The following is a 12,960-nucleotide window of genomic DNA, read 5'->3' on the forward strand; positions in this document are numbered from 1 at the left end:
CTATAAAGTCGATGATGCTCACGTCATCAGCCCGACTATAATCTTTCGTTACAATACGTGTCTGCTCACGGTGGACTGTGGTGTGCTGCTGTCCCATCTGTGGAAATGTTAATGCGAGTAACTTATGGTCTGATATACCTTCCGCAATGACAAGTTCCGGGGTTAACATGCTAGATACAAAAACAAGATCGAGCACTGAGCTAGTCTCGCCCTGAATGCGTGTCGGCATTGTAACCATCTGTTGTAAAGAAAAACTGAACATTATGTTTAAAAGCAGTTCGCAATTGGTCACTTCCTTTCTTCCAGGAGTTAAGGTGGTCCAATCAATTCCGGGTGAATTGAAATCTCCAGATAATATGAATTTAGTCCGTTCTTTCATTTTAGAATTCAAATAGTCATGCAATTTCAAAAGATAGTCATCTGTGGTGTTCGGGCACCTATAAATACCACCAATTAGTACTTTAGCATTACCCGTTGTTATCGTGCACCAAACACTTTCATGGCCGTCCATGCCTTCCTCTTCCTTGAAGTAGAGGTTCTGCTTAATGATGGCAATAGCAACACCACCACCACGGCTGTCCCTATCAGATCTAAGAAGTGTGTAAACGCAGGGACGATTTCCGAGTCATGTATGGAAGAGTGCAACCACGTTTCTGTAATTATTAGTACGTCTGTACTGTAAAGCAGGATAATTCTTCTAATTTATCAACCTTATTAACAATGCTCCTAGCATTGAAACTCAGAATGATGAATGGATTATTGTGAAAACGTCATTCAGCGGGACCACCTTGAGATTTCGAAAATGTGTTTTTCGTTTGCTTCACTGGTACCCTTTTATTCTCTGTGGGATCCCATGCATACATATTATTGTTTATTTTGAGCTTGTCAAAAACTAAACTTACTTTATCCCCATTGTCACGATTTAATTTAGAGGACTGCCATAATTTTTTGCGTATTTCGCGCACAGGAACCGAGAAATCCTTAGATATTGATTTTTCCACTGTTCTTTAGCTTATGGCAACTTTGAAAAACCTTAATCTTTTCAGTGAATTCATAAAAGCGCAAGATGACAGGGCGTTCTTTGCCAGCATCTTTCCTGCCAACACGATGGATGTGTTCTATGGATCTGACCTGGACTTCCAATTTGCTTCCCAAGAGATCGTTTTCTACTTTTTCTTGAAGCTCAAAGGCACTCTCGTTATTTTCCTCTTTCAATCCATAGATCACAATATTATTTCTACGACTTCTATTTTCCAGGTCATCCAATTTTTTAGTGACTTGGAACAATTCCTTATGCATCACCACTATAGATTCCTCACATTTCTGCACTTTTTCATTACATAGCTTTAGCGGCGCTAATGTGGCTTCTATTTCAGAGAGCCTGAACTGAACACCCTCAAGTCCACCTTGCAAAGCAGTTTGGGTAGCCTTAATTTCTGTGACAGTGCTCAGAATTTGATCCAGTTTCTGTTCATCTGGCCCAGGGTTCTCCTCTACATCGCCACTCAGCTTCAACAGCATGCAAGGCACTCGCGATGACTCATAGCAGCAACAAAGAATACACTGGGGGCTCGGCAGCACGACAAGGCAGGCACAATCGCTTCTAAGGCAACTTGTGAATGACCATTTGTCACTAACCTGTACAAAGAAGAGTACGAAGTTCAGCATTGTGCGTCTAATGGTGCCGCCGAGCCCTCTGAAGAGATCTGCTGTCCGTCCAGTCTTTTTAGGCCGTTCCCACGAAGTCCCGGATGTTGCCGCTGCGCCGAACGATGTGTCCAAACGAGGTAACGGCGATAATCCTTCCACATGTTTTCCATCTGATGGCACCGATATAAGCGACACAAACACACCCGTACGCAAACATGGTTGCCGATGTCTCGTCACCGACGTCACAGAAGAAAGATGGCCCGGGGACACATGGAAGTCGCCACAGCCCGATCCACTGCATTCCAGTAGCGCCTGTACAAAGAAGAGTACAAAGTTCAGCATCGTGCATCTACCGGAGTTCATAGTTTTGTCGTCTTGCTCCCACGACATGATCCTCAAATGGGACTTCTTGTCTAAAAATAACGCCGTGATCGATTGCGCCCGAGCTGAAGTGGAATTTTCTGCACTGTGCAACGCACTGCCCGACGACAACCGTTCAGTGTGTCCTCAAAAGCTCACCATCGCTGAAGATGTCGACGTAGTACCAGAGGCTTGTGCCCTTGTGCCCCTTTCGTGTCCTGCTGTGTCAGCCGTTAGTGTTTTATTTACGCCGTCTGCATCCTTCATCCACCGCAACCACCTGCTGCTGCCATCTGCTGTTCTTGATGTTCACGGTGGCTTCACGAACCTACTCATCTACAATCCGTCTCTGTGCCCGATTACTCTTCTACGTGGTGAATCTCCCGGTTCTATTCAACCAGCCCACTTTCTTTCCGACCTGGACGCCTCCGAGACCTACCGTAGTAACTACATCGATGCTCTGCAGTCCGATCAGACGCCTGATTCGTTGCCAGACGACTTCTGAACCGCCATCGATGACGCTCTTCCTTCCACCTACCGGACGCAGCTTGTGGCCTTATTACAGACGTTTCGCTTCGCCTTTGATGCTGCCCACACACCTCTCGGCCACACTTCTACAGTCACACATCACATTCAGACCGGCTCTAACTCGCCTTTTTGACAGCGCCCCTATCGTGTGTCAGTGGCAGAGCGTCACGTGATCAATGAGCAAGTTGAGGATATGCTACAACGTGGTGTAATCCTTCCATCTCAAAGCCCCTGGTCTTCACCAGTGGTGCTAGTAAAGAAGAAAGATGGTTCGTTTTGCTTTTGTATCGATTAACAGCACCTCAACAAAAATACCACAAGGACAATTACCCCCTTCCGCGTATAGACAACGCTCTTGATTGCCTCCAAGGTGCCGAGTACTTTTCGTCTCTTGATTTACGTTCCGGTTACTGGCAAGTGCCAATGGCCGCCTGTGACAGAGAGAAGACCGCATTTGTGACGCCGGATGGCCTCTATGAATTTAATGTGATGCCCTTCGGTCTGTGCAATGCGCCCGCCACATTCGAGAGGATGATGGATAACATCTTGCGGAAGTTCAAGTGGCACATCTGCCTCTGCTACTTGGATGACATTGTTGTCTTTTCCACCGACTTCGCTATGCATCTAGAGCGCTTGCGGCAAGTTTTGGTTTGTCTTACTGACGCCGGCCTACAACTGAATCTCAAGAAGTGTCACTTCGCTGCCAGGGAGTTGACCATTTTGGGGCACATCGTCTCTAAGGAAGGTGTTCGCCTTGATCCGGCCAAGCTGCGCGCAGTGGCGGAGTTTCCTAAGCCGGTCTCGCTCAAGCAACTTCGAAGCTTCATAGGTCTATGCTCCTATTTTCGGCGCTTCGTACGAAATTTCGTTTCTATTATTGCACCCCTGACGAAGCTACTCGGGGGAAACAGTGACTTAACTACCTGGTCAATTGAGTGCGACGACGATGATGATGATGATGAGTCTTTGGTCATTCCCTTCGTATCGGGAGATCAACGGGGTCCCCCGGATCAAACCAAAAATTTGTAAAAAAAGAAAAACAAAACACTCAAAACACGCATACACATTGTTGCACAAAACACACTGGCACAAAGTCACGCACTGGCACACACACACTCACTGGCAGTGTGTGGCAGTCACTGAGTGGCAGTCACTGAGTGCGATGTTCAGTCATTTGGCAGTCATCGCCGAGTTATTTGCCACCACTGTTATAGCCTAGCCTTCGTGACGGAAACACTGCGACTTGCGATAGCGTTCGTTTCGTCGCTTTCGTCGCCCGCCTTGAAGCCCAATGCGCACAAAATGGTGGCGCCATCTGCGTGTCGAGGAGACAACCCGTCGCAGTGGAGCACCAGGTGTTCTATCTAGGAGCTCCTCATGTCTCCCACAGGCTCTGCAGGTGGCGGCTTGTGTCTCGGCGGAATCATCGAAGCGCCGGCAGTACACGAGTGTGCGCAGAGCTCCGGCGCACGCCTCGAAAAGAAGGGCACTACCCCCGCTGTTGTCGTACAGGAGTTCTGGTGCAATGGCCTGCTTGTGCGTGCGGTACATCTGGAGCGTTGATTTGGTCTCCATAGCGGATTGCCAGCGGCCAGTCTCTGCTGCTTGCACCCAGGTTCGCACCGCACGTCCGCTCTTCTGTTCACTTAGCTCATTCTCTTGGATGGAATTTGCAAAGAGACTGTACTTGCCACGCAACCGCTGTACCCGGGAGCACCATTGCGTTCTGGTCCCCTTAAAGTGGAGGTACCGAAACACTCGTCGTGCCCATCGTGAGTCGGGTAATATACGTAGCCATTCCTCGAATGCAGTTTTGCTGCTGGACTCTCTTGCTTCGAACGACGACCAGCCGTGGTCACCCTGGATTGCCTCATTGGCAACTCGCCCGTGACACCCTAGGGCTACTCGGCCAGCTTCGTGTTGTCCGCGCTCCAGCCAAGCACGCGTGGAGGCCGATATGCATACCACAGCATTTGCGAATGTCAGGGCCAGAACGTGCACAGCCTTCCACAATTCGCGGACTATCACGTATTGGCTGCATCCCCACAGGCACCGTTTGCACAAAATACAGCACGCTCGCTGGGAGGAACGTCGCATGTGTTCTTCGTGTGCTGCATATACGTCTCCTTGGGCACTGATGTTAATGCCGAGGCACCTGTAGGTGGTGGTCTGAGGTATAGGCTCTCCGCTTGGCAGACGCAGCATGGAGAGTGAGGTGCTGGGGCCCGCGAAGTACAGCACAGCTGATTTCCTTGCATTGAAGGCTAGCCCCAGTTTTCCGAGATGTTCAGCGGAGATGAAGACAAGCCCCAGCACCTCACTCTCCATGCTGCGTCTGCCAAGCGGAGAGCCTATACCTCAGACCATTACCTACAGGTACCTCAGCATTAACATCAGTGCCCAAGGAGACGTATATGCAGCACACGAAAAACACGTGCGACGTTCCTCCCAGCGAGCGTGCTGTATTTTGCGCAAACGGTGCCTGTGGGGATGCAGCCAATACGTGATAGTCCGCGAATTGTGGAAGGCTGTGCACGTTCTGGCCCTGACATTCGCAAATGCTGTGGTGTGCATATCGGCCTCCACGCGTGCTTGGCTGGAGCGCGGACAACACGAAGTTGGCCGAGTAGCCCCGGGGTGTCACGGGCGAGTTGCCATTGAGGCAATCCAGGGTGACCTCGGCTGGTTGTCGTTCGAAGCAAGAGAGTCCAGCAGCAAAATTGCATTCGAGGAACGGCGCCGCATATTACCCGACTTTACCCGCATATTACCCATCTTTTGACATCGCCGCCAATCCTTCGCCACTACGACCCGACAGCACCCACCGAGGTCCATACTGATGCGAGTGGCGTTGGCCTCAGAGCTGTCTTGGCACAACGAAAAAACGGCTTTCACGAATACGTCGTCGCGTACGCGAGTCGTGTCCTCTCTAAAGCTGAATGCAACTACTCAGTTACCAAAAAGGAGTGTTGGCAATTGTGTGGGCACTAACGAAATTCCGACCCTACCTGTACGGTCGCCAGTTTGACGTCGTCACCGACCACCACGCGTTATGTTGGCTGTCCTCTCTTAAAGACCCGTCTGGCCACCTCGCACGATGGGCTCTCCGCCTTCAGGAATTTGACATCCGCGTTATATATCGCTCTGGCCGTAAACACATGGACGCCGACGCTCTGTCTCGTTCCCCCCTCTCCAACGAACCTGCGTGCTCCACGGCGGCTGATCCTGTCCTCTCGTCTGTAACCATCGTTGATATGCCTGCGGAGCAGCGCAAAGACCTCTGGCTGGCATCTTTTATCGACATCGTGTCCACTTCTAACGCTGCTGCGCCTTCTCGGACTTTACGCCGTCAAGCACAACACTGCCCTACGAGACGGTCTTCTCTACCGCCGAAATTATATGTCTGATGGTCGACGGTGGCTTCTCGTCATTCCCCGCCATTTACGACATAAAATTTGCGCCTCTTTCCATGCCGACCATCAGTGTGCCCATCCTGGTGTAGTCAAGACGTTTCAAAGAATTTCTCAACGCTACTATTGGCGCGGCATGTACGGTTATATTCGCAAATACGTCCGCTCCTGCATCGCCTGTCAGCGCCGCAAGTCATCCACACCTCGTGCTTCTGGCCCCTTACAACCCCTTCCATGCCCGGCCCGTCCTTTTGATCGTGTTGGCGTTGATCTTTACAGGCCACTTCCCTGCTCGGTCTCTGGGAACCGCTGGATTATCGTCGGCATCCACCACCTCACCCGATATGCGGAGACCGCCGCCCTACCTGCCGCTACTGCCCATGAAGTTGCCCTGTTTTTGCTTCATCATTTTGTTCTTCGCCACGGCGCACCACGCGAGCTACTGAGTGACAGAGGCCGAGTCTTCCTTTCCAACGTCGTTGAAGCTCTACTGGCCGAATGTCGAATCATACACCGGACCACCACAGCCTATCACCCTCAAACTAACGGGCTGACTGAGCGCTTCAATCGTACTCTCGGAAATATGCTCACGATGTACGTTGCCACCGATCAGACTAACTGGGACGCTGTTCTTCCTTTCATGACGTACGCTTACAACACCGCCACGCAGTCAACTACCGGATTTAGCCCTTTCTTCCTCCTTTGTGGCCGTGAGGCATCGTCCACGATGGACATTATATTACCATATAGTCCAGACTCCTCCAAGTGGACTCCCCTTTCCGACGCTGCAAAGCGTGCGGAGGAATGTCGCCAGCTGGCCCGCAGTTTAACATCGGAATCTCAAGGGCGCCAAAAGCATCGTCACGACAAAGGTCAGACGCCACATTCTTTCCCTACAGGATCCCTCGTTTGGCTCTGGGTTCCTGGCACCCCACCGGGATTATCATCAAAATTTCGAACTGAGTACCACGGCCCCTACCGCATCGTTCACCAAACCTCCCCTATAAATTATATCGTGGATCCACTCACTCCCTCTTCGGACATGCGTCATCGCGGCTGCGAAACTGTGCATGTGAGCCGCCTGAAAACATACTATGACCCACTCGTCTTGTCCTCGCCATAGGTCGCCAGGGTGGCTCCTCTTCGCTCACGGGGAAATTGTACTGAACGAAGAGCGGATTCACGAAGACGAAGAGGACGATGAAGTGCCGCTGCGCTGCTCGAGCTCTCTGGTTTTGTGCCTTGACGGACTGTGTGCTGTTCGCCGTGCAGCTTACAGAGGGCTATATTCCCTGTTGAACCATCAGTAAAACCCCTTTCAGTTGGGACATTTTTTAGTGTAGAACAAAGTTTATTTTCGCATTACGTTTGGCCAAAAGTTGTATTTCTGCACCCAGTAGCTCTCCGCCCCATGATGCTTTGGGCACCCATGGAGTAAGAAACTTTATGCCTTTATCAGCCTTTATATCGCTAATATTTTACAACTGTGAAAAAAAAAATGCAATGTTAAAATATTATTAAATCTTTAATGTTAAATAGGTTTACTTTTTAAAGTCTTTTGTGCGTGTAAAGTGAAGATAGCTAATTTTATTAGAAAAAAACCACTAATGAGTATGGACAACCATGGGAGTACCATGATGGCGCTACACAAGTGTAGGACAACCTTCTCGCCACGCTGTACCTATACTTTACCCAGAGCTCTTTAATATTACCAGTTGTGAAACTTTCCATAGGGCCTATGTATAAATAAACAGTGGTTTTGATTGGTTTAAATTTGTGTGCCCACGAATGGTGGCGGTGCCCATGGCCATTAAAGAAAACTGTGTCTAAATTGCAAACGCTCAAAAGTAGCAGGAGCGAAAATCTTAGAAATAAAAGCCGTAGAGGTAATTAAGATGCAAAAGGTGATTTCCAGAAGACAATGATGGCTAGAGCAGAAAGCTTCTACTGACTGCTTCCAGATGGCGCGACAATTCATAGGCACCCTTAAAGAGCGTGCTAAAACCAGTCACTTTTTGATGTAGATTTTCCCAGCTGGTATGATCCAAAAGCTCTACTGGGCCCTGACAGGAATGTACGCATCACCGACATAAGTTTTAGTGGGCCATGGTATGGTGGCCAGAAGGGGAAGGTGACATGGCTGCACATTCCGCCGCTTGGAGGAAACTCGCTTTTGGTTCATGGCGCCACCACTGGTTGCCGCTGTGGCGCTACTGTTAGCTCTTCGATGCATTCTCTCCGGCGCATGTCGACGTGTTCGGTCTTTTTGCTTGTGGACGCTGCTTTACCCTAACTCAGTTTCTCCTGTTCTCAGCTTTGGTGCCTAATCTGTCTCGCCGAAGTACAAGGGCGAGTATGTAGATGTGCATGCTTTTCTGTTTCTGTCATGTTTAGTTTTCCTTTCAAAATGGACAGCGGTAAGAAAGCGAAAAGGTGGATGCAGACTCATTGCTTTGCCCCTGGCTGCTCGTCTGGATATGTGTCATCGAGGAAGCATGATTGGCGTGTGACACTGTTTGCTGTGCCTAAAGATCCAGAGCGCTTCCAAGCTAGGTGTAGAGCGGTACCTCGTGCTGATAAACCGCTCGGCGCGCGGTCAATGCTTGTGAACTACATTTTGATCAGCAGTACATTATATGTGATTTCATGCATGTAATTAATGGGCAAGCAGTGAAGATCCCACGTGATCATCCTGTGTTGATGACAGGTGCTGTCCCTACCATATATCCTAATGAGCCGTCTTATCTCTCGAAGAAAGCGCCACGGAAAAGGAAATCAAAGACTTCAACCCCTGGCTTGCCCTTTAAGGCCTCCCGCATTGATGGCAGTCTCTCTCTGAACGGTGGAAAAAATGAGACTCAACAGGAACAAAATGACAAAACCCTGCTGACGAAAACATTGTGTCGGTGCCTAATCTTACCTCATGTGAGTAGCCAAACTGCTACTGGACAAGGCACCAAATTGCTGGTGCTGAAAACATTGTAAGTTTTACCGTGTGTAGCATAAACAGACATAGTCTTTTCTTTGAGGAGGTTTTGTGCACAGCAGGTGACCACAATATTCATGCTTCACTGTTTGTACAAGTCACTGAAGTGAAAAACATCACAGTGACAAATATCGCAGTGGTTGAAGAACTACTCCGTGAAGTTGATTCTATGAGTCTGTGCAGCGGTTTTGGTGAAGAGGGTGAGTTCAAAACAAGTACAAAGTGGAATATGAAGACTTGTAGTGGCAAGTGTTTTAGTGCATCCTGTTCGGGAGTCAGCCCAATAGCGGGAAAATGTTGTCCGCAATATAAGTATTTGAGGAAAGTGTTTCTGAATGAAGCTCCATACAAGAGAACTGCCAAAGGCCCCGTCTAAAACGCCTTCTTACAAGATGAAGCTGTGGACGGCAAAGCTATAGAGGTCAAACGTTTGCATTCTGAAAGCAAAGTCACAGACGGATTCTGTGGTGTTTCAGGAGAGAATTAAAGGGATGCCCATCAAGCAGCAGCAACAGATCTTGGCATGCCTCACAGCTTTGAAGAGACAAAGCACGAAAAGAATGAGGTATGAGAGTGAATAGGTGCTTGAGTGTGCTATAATGTGCATGAAAAACCCACGTCTATATGAGCACATCAGGAAAAACTAAATTATGACTCTACCCTCTCATACTTGTTTGCGTAGCTACCTAAATAGGGCTAAAGAATGAACTTGGTCTGAGTGAGGAAGTGCAGCTGTTGCAGAAAAAGCTAAAACAATAGAGCCTTTTCATCGTCATGGTGGCCTTTTCATCTATGCGGTGAAATTGTCGGAGCATATAAGGCTTGCACCTGACAGCAATATTGAAGGCTTCGTCGATCTCCAGAAAATCAGAAGGCACTCGCGTGCGATCATGGCTTAGTTGTCATGTTCAAACCATTCTCAGGGAGCTGGCATCAAATTCTTAGTGTCTTTGCTTCCCATAGTAATGTCAAATCCGATATTCTGCCAGATAATTTTGGAGACAGTGATCATGAGTGAGAATGCAGGGCTGCATATTGATTTTGTGACCGGCGACAGGGCCTCGTGGAACCGAAGTATGTGGCGCTCATTTGGAATATGTGGGAAGAAAGACACAAGTTTGCAGCACCCCACTGACCCAGAATGATGGCTGTATTTTCTGTCAGACTTCCCCCACCTTGTAAAATGTGTGAGGAACAGGTTTGTGCAGACTGGATTCAAGCCCCCCGAAGGACGTGCTTGTGCTGATCATTTAGATTATGCCTGTAAATGTGATGAGAGGCACAAAACCACAGTAAAAGCGATGCCATATGTCAACAAAACAGTTGTGTGGCCAGACGGTTTTGAAAAAATGAGGGTGAGCTACGCGTTTTGCCTCTTCAGTGATGAGGCCCTGAGAGGTCTCTTCTTGTACAAAGAAGAAATCGAAAAGCAATGTGGAGATTCACTTGCCACTGTTGCTTTCATGGGCAGGATGCGAGCATTAATTAAGGCAATGACTTCAAGATGCAGCTATGATGCGCTAAGGCCAGGCAAGGCTCACAAACAGTGCATAAAAGACTTTCTGGCCTATCTGAACACGTGGGAGGAAATGACAGGGTCACAATAGCAAGTCTGCCTTAATCAGAGCTCGAACGAAGGATTTCACGTCACACTTTCAAGCACTCTTGATCTTCTCGCTTACGTGACTACAGAACTGGACTATTGGTACCTGATGACGTCCAGGCTTAGTCAGGACCCCATTGAAAGACTCTTTGGGATTGTGAGGCAGATGTCAGGGTGCAATGATCACCCAACCCCAACGCAGTTTTTAATATCAGTGAACTGCCTAACTTTCCAAAATCTTGCAAAATTACACAGTCATAGAAATGTGTCTGCCGGACTTCTTAAGTCTCATCGGAACTGATGGCATTGAGAAATCGAAATTCCAAAATAAGGTTAACCAGCTTCTCGACGTGGGAGACCTCAGTGAGGCAAATGAAGTTCTCAAAGGCTGTGGCGTCGAATACACATCTCTCATCACTCAGGCCAGTGATTCAAGACTCATATTTTATATTGCTGGCTATGTGGCGAAGAAATGCATCGCTGGCACAAAATATGAAGAGTGCTGCAAACAACTCCTCAGACTCAAGGGTGAAACTTCTCCAGATGCAGCGTGTCTTACCAGTGCAGTTGACAGAGGTGGTCTTGTATTTTTGTCAAGTAATCTAAACGCGCTTGTGACATCCCTTGAAAACACCTTTATTGGCTGTTTTAGTAGCTGGGAAATCCAAAGAGAGAGCATTTTGGACTTGGTATCCTGTTGTCAAATGATGAAATTGCAGCTGGTTGGTTGTCATGAACATAGAAATCTGGGACAAACAGAGTGATCAAGTCCTATGTTCTTAGCAGACTGCACTTCTGCTTGAAGATGCAGAACTCACTACAAAAAGAAAGGCAGGAGAGAATGAAGCCGTTGAAACTGAGATGGGTCCTTTAATTTGCTATGTGGTTGTGAGCAGTTCCTGAATATTGTTTTTATTCTACCTGTACTGCATGTATATTCGAGGCCTGCAACAGCTACCTCATCACTGTGATATTCTAATTTTCTTTTTCAGCATTCTTATCCTTAATTCCAATAAAAAAAAAAAAGCTTTGTTTATGCAAGGAAGGTTTTTGTCAATAAAACTGTAATTTTCTCTACTTAAAGCTTTACATCGCATGTTGTATGTTCTATAGTAAGAGCAAACATTTTCCAGCTGTCATGCGGCAAAAATTGTACCTTCCACTTCTGACAGGCCGAAAATTTGCTGGTAACGACAGAAAACAAGCCTGGCACCTGCCTGCCATGCGACGTAATAACACGTTAGCGAACTCCAGGTCATCTAAATTGATTGAAACGTTACTCAGCCTCAGTTGCTTTGGGATGTTAAACCCCATAAAGGCAAATCAAAATCATTTGCTTCATAAAAAAAAGCAACAACTAACGACTATTTGTGCGCATCATGAAAGTGAACTTCATCGTTGCAAGCATCGCTTATTGGCACGAAAAGAAAAACAGCTGCCATCGCTGAATCACACGCTTTCACTGTGCCAGAGAGCATATGTGCTGTCAAGGTAACTCCAGACTTGCCTATCTTACTTATCTGGATAATATATTTGAAGTAGATAAATTAATTTCATTATTTTGTTGGTAGGCCTGTGCTGCAATATTTACCCAGCGCAATGACTGCGCAAACCGAGCATGCATCGAAGTGCTGAGAGCAGCACCACCTACATGAGACATAAAATGGAAGAGCGGCGCTGCCCGCCCGTTCGCGCCACCTACCCCTTCCAGCCATCATAGCCATGGTCACCGCTTCACAAAAAAAAAAAATCAAACCACTCTGGTGCCATCTGATGACAAACGCTACAAGCACATCATAGGAGATGTGAAAGGATGCTGGTTTTTGCTGACGGGCGCAGCTGAGAGAGTCCAAAATATAATAAAACAGCGTGAGCACTTTTCAAAAAATAGAGAACACTGTGCACTTATGAAAACCAGTGACATTTTCCCAAGATGTGGTCACGTGGGTTACTACAGTGATAATTACAGCATTTTGCCGCAAGAGGTGACATCAGTCATTTTCATGCGTCTTTCAGAGCCAAATTAAAATTATAAAGCCTTGTTTTTTGGATATTGTAGTGCTCGATCTATACCATATGAGGCAAGGCCTTTTCATTTCCGCCATAATCTCATTACATTTTTTTGGTCAGTCTTCATTCAGTCCCTTTAAGCAATTCTTTGTGATGGCATTGAAATATAGAATGATGCAGAAGCGCACATGTTCATGACACGACGCAGACTTGACATAAATGTAGAAGTAGCAGTGTGTTTGAGTGCTCCCCGAGTGTGTGTATACATCTTTCTGCTAAAGGGGGAAATGGGAGAGCCATGAGCTGATGCCGCGGAACAGTGAGACGTTTCGAACTGCTGCCGCCTCGATCGTTGGCGTGACATCATGGCGCCATCCTTGGGGAGGGCGCGGAAGCATGGAGCGGAGAACTCA

General features: G+C 47.7%; 1 protein-coding gene and 1 pseudogene across 4 annotated transcripts in view; both read left to right on the forward strand.

Moving 5' to 3' along the window:
* LOC146205421 (uncharacterized) overlaps window positions 1-12,960 on the forward strand; it is a 124,385-nt gene that overhangs the window by 87,194 nt on the left and 24,231 nt on the right. The window lies entirely within an intron of this gene.
* LOC146205422 (uncharacterized) lies at window positions 10,236-11,411 on the forward strand (annotated as a pseudogene).

This window comes from Amblyomma maculatum, chromosome 1 (genome assembly GCF_055883805.1).
Source record: "Amblyomma maculatum isolate TAMU_Amacu chromosome 1, ASM5588380v1, whole genome shotgun sequence".
Classification (NCBI taxonomy): Eukaryota; Metazoa; Arthropoda; class Arachnida; order Ixodida; family Ixodidae; genus Amblyomma; species Amblyomma maculatum.